Raw genomic sequence first — 4,636 nt, 5'->3', positions numbered from 1 at the left:
CTGGGGTGGCTGTGCCGAAGGGTGCCCTGCAGCTGCTGGCGTAGCCCCAGGCAGAAAGTTGGCCAGAGCCAGCTCCAGGCTCTTACAATAATAAACCGAGCTCAGGCAAGCATTTGTCACTGGGCTGGAGCGGGAAAGGACCAGATATCCCAAACATCTGGGGGAGGGAGCGTGGGAGGCAGAGGGCAGTCAGGGAGGTCCGGGAGGGGCCGGAGAGGGTCTATCCTCTCCACAGTGTCCTAACATGGTGGCAGCAAAGTGTGGCATCACCACGTCAACCCTTCCAGAGGGCTCGATTCAGCCCGGAGGGGCAAATCCTGCTCCTCCTTCGCATCCCGTCCCCTGCAGCGGTTCCTGAGCTGGGAGCTGCCAAGGTTTCCGTGCGAAGCTGGTGTCTCTGAGAGCTGCGGGGGGGGTTACAGGCAGCTGGTGGGGACTGGGGGATGGAGGCTGTTCTCGTGGCATTGCCAGGCTAAGCCAGACTAGAAGAGGAGTCTGTGGCACTGCTGTCTCTGTGCACCGAGGTGTGCTTATCTCGGGAGCCACCCTGGGGGGAATCCTGCGGGCCACTGTGCCCTCCTGCCTCCTTTACTGGCCCACATCTGCGGGGGACATCTGCAGCTGGGGCTCTCCGGGGGGCTGGGCACCCCCCAGCATTGCTTTCTACAGTGGGGTGGGAAGGGCAGGGGGCTTCATGGGGGTGGGAAGGGCAGAGGGTGATGGGTCAGGGAAGGTCCAGCCGCTCATCTCTCACCCCTCTGCCTCCCCTGCAGCCCTCGCACCATGCCTGCCCTGCAGTACAGCTCTTCTCTTCTCCCATCCTGCATCCACCATTCCCACAGCCCGCTGCCTGCATCCCCCGGAGCCTGCATGCCCTTCCCAGCCCCCGCTCCCAGCTCTCCTGCTGCCCTCAGGGTGGGTGCCCAGGATGGTGCCAGGCTGCGGGCACCCTGGGGACCTGGGTGACCACCACGGCCGCCCAGCCGGCCCTGGGGGCACGGGCAGCACGGGGGTCGCTGCTGGCAGTGAAACCTGCGGCGGGCAGCGAGGGGCAGAGCCGCTTCCCGCGGCTGCGGGACGAGGAGCGGGGCAGCAGAGGGTTAAGCAGCGTCTGGCGGCGGGAAGGGGACCGGGAGGAGGGGGGAGATGGAGGAGTTTGTTTAATAGCTGGAGACAAGCTATGCAGCTGTGCAGGTCGGACGGGCCCTGCAGCCCCCGGCCCCGCCACCCCCTCCCCGGCCATGCCCGGGCAGGCAGGCAGCAGGCAGGGAGGCAGTGCAGGCAGCAGGGCAGGCGGGCTGGCACGGGGCTGGCAGCTGGGGAGCCTCAGCAGGGTTATAAAAAGCAGGAATGCTTCCCCCAGAGCAGCACACTGCCAGCCCGGCAGGGGATGGCGGCGCTGCCCAGGAGGTGACACCGAGGGCACCCGGGGTGCTGGGGTTCGCTTTGGTGCTGGGACACGACCCAAAGGGCTGGGCAGGTCCCCAGGTCCTTGCAGGCTCCCTGTCGTGGGGGCGGTGGGCTGGTCCCCAGGCGGGCTCAGAGGGGCCACCGAGTCTGGTCCAGGCGCCTCTGCACTGCCCAGCTCCCTCCCAGCATGGTGGCACTCCCGGGGACACCCACGCTGGTGCTCGCTGGCATCCCCGGGCTGGGGCAGGCGAGACAGGGACCCCTGGCCCCGGGGAGGAGGCGTGAGACGACAGGCAGGTGGGGGACAGATGGCCAGAGCGTGAAGCTGGCACGGGCTGAGCCGAGGCATCCGAGAGCTGCCAGGGGCCTCTGCACCGCCATGCAGCAGGGCCAGGAAGGAGAGGGGACAGGCTGGGAACGGGGGAACGGGCACAGGAACAGGCATGAGGACAAGGATGGGGAGGAGAATGGAAATTGGGACAGGAAAAGGGATGGGAATAGGGACAGGAATCATGGTGAGGACAGGAAAAGGGACGGAGATGGGAATGAGGACAGGGATAGGGATGGGAATGGGGACAGGAAAAGGGATACAAATGAGAATGGGAACAGGTATAGGGATGAGAACGGGGTGGGGATGGAGATAAAGACAGGGAAAATAATTGGGACAAGAACAGGAATGAAGAAAGGGATAGGGTGCTGGGTAGGTAGTGACTACCCACCCTAGGCCTGGCAGGGGCTGAGGAGGCAGAAAGCGGCTTGCAGGAGCTGAAACAGACAGGCAGTCACCCTCAACCATGGCATGGATGTGGCCACATCAGCACTTCCCATCCCTGGTGCTGAGGAAGAGCTCATGGAGTGGGGAAGGGTCCAAGGGTCAATGCACGAACAGAGGATGCAGTGACCCACCCCTCAGAGAGGCTTGGAAGTGTAAAGAAGCTGGGGGCCAATTAACCTCACTGGCTAATTAGGACAGGAAGCCACAGGCTTAAACTGCAGCAGGGGAGAAGGAAGTTACAGGAAGGCTGATTTATAACTATGGGGACTTGGGAGAGTTAATGGCTCAGTTCTGGGTTAATGATACACCGGCAGGTCCAGGACCCTTTCCGTGCCAGCAAGCCATAGATCATGGGGATGAGAGGGGATGGTGGGGACCCAGCTGCTCCTTTGTGGGTCTCCAGGACACCCACACCTGTTCTGGGGGCCAGGTCTTGGGAGGGTGGCCCAGGGTGGGCACTCCCTCTCCTGCCTGGCATCACACCAAGGCAGCCTGAGGGAGCACCCGCAGCCCCCCCGGCATCAGGCAGGGAGTGGAGGGGCGCTGAGAGCAGCCTCTGGCTCTGGCTGCCCCACTTTAATTCGCTGCCAAATGTGTGTCACCACCCCCAGAACTGAAACTGGAGGCTGCACCGGAGCCCGGTGGCCCTGGAGTGCCTGGGGGGGGCCAGGTGACCTGCCACCACCACAGCCTGGTGTGCCGAGGCGCCGGCACAGGGGACAAGGTGCCCCAAAGCATCACCCAGCTCACCAGCTGCCAGGAGAGAAAGTGAGACTGGAAATTCAGGACAGCCTTTGTGTTTGGACCAGATCACGAGAGACTGGGGCTCCGAGGGGAAAATAAAACCTCTCCTTAGAAATTCTTTTATCCCGGGGAGCTCCCGCGTATCGTGTTTCGGGCCATTTATTTGTGCTGCTGACTGAGGCCATTGCTGCTGCCCTCCCGCACACAGAGCAGCCGGTGGTGAGAATCCGGCCACAAACTCCTCATTTTTCAGAGGAAGACAGAGCAGATGTGTGAGGGTGAAGGACGGCGCCAGCTTATTTCTGTGGAGCCAGCCCTGGGAAAAGAAGGCAGCAGGGGGCAGATCACAGCGGGGCTGGGAGCAGACACCCTCTCTGCCTCCTCCTCAAGCACCAGCAGTGCCAGGGTGACAAGGTGACCCTGCCTGGGTGGAAAACCTGCCCTGAGAATGTCCCCTCTTCCTGTGGGGTACCTAGGGGAATGGAGGGGCACTGGGACAGGGCAGGGGGCTGTGCTCAGGGGAGGAGTTTTTCCAGCAGCAATGTCTGCTTGTGGGTGGCTGCTGCACTCCATTCCTGGTCTTTGTGCTGGAATGCCTTGGCTCCCCCTGCCCTGCTCCTATCCAAGAAGCCTTGGCCCAGAGGAAATGATGGGTCTTCGATCAGGGCACCTTCTGCTCCAGCACCCCTTGCTGTAGTTTTTCAGCGTCCTTAACGCCTCATTACCCCATTTGGGAGCAGGTCAGCAGAAGGGGAGGCTGCAAACCTCTGGATGGCTCCTCTTAGGCCAAGGGGGAAGGTCCTGTTGGGACTGGGGGCCATGGGGCCAAGGCCTGTGGTGCTTGCAGGGGGTTGTACCCCTATCTTGGTGAGGAGGCCCTGGCAGAGGCCGCCAGCTTGGCAGAAGCAGAGCAGGGGAACTGAGACACACGCCCGGCACTCGGGGGACTCCAAGGTGTCCCTTTCAGGCCGGCAGGACCAGGCTACAGAGCTCGGCTGTACAGCATCTGCCAGTCACTGCCTTGGGTGTGCAGGGGGGACGGTGCTGGGCAGGGATCATCCAGTGCCAGCCCGGGAGGGAATGGTCCCAGGAAGGGATACCCAGGAAGCAGCAGATCCTGGATGCCAGGCACAGGTACTGAGCTGGGATCACCCAGGTGCCAGCAGGCCCCCGGGCCGCGGGATGCTGTGCAGCCAGGGTGGGCAGGGCCACCCGCCTCTCCTGGGCTGAGGTCACCCGTGGGGGTACCCGGGGCGGGGGCGGCAGAACGAGCAAGGTGGGGCTGGGGACGGCGCCCCACTCCCAGCATTTGGAGATGTCGCGTCTGGAAGACGGTTTTGGTTTCTTGTGAGAGCCGGAGCTCTCACAAAGCCGCCGACTCGCCGGGGCTCGGCTCCCCGCAGACCCCGCCGCCCCGGGCCGCCCCCCGCCGCGGCAGACAAAGGAGGGACGGCACTTATTTATCCGCCTCCTTCCCGGGACCGGCGGCAGGGTGGTGGGCTGCGGAGGTGCGGCGAGCCACCGGCGGCCAGGCACGGCGCGGCGGGGCAGCGCCCGCACCCCGCAACAAAGGGCCGGAGCGGGAGGTGAGCGGCGGGGCGGCGCCGGGGCTCGAACCTGCGGCCCGGGGCGGGGGGCGTGGCGGGGGCGCGCAGGGGACGCCCCCCGCGGCGGGCCCGCGCCGGGGCCCAGTGGGGGCCGGGCCCG

This window comes from Motacilla alba, chromosome 12 (genome assembly GCF_015832195.1).
Source record: "Motacilla alba alba isolate MOTALB_02 chromosome 12, Motacilla_alba_V1.0_pri, whole genome shotgun sequence".
Lineage (NCBI taxonomy): Eukaryota > Metazoa > Chordata > Aves > Passeriformes > Motacillidae > Motacilla > Motacilla alba.
Note: the sequence above shows the minus strand (reverse complement) of the source record.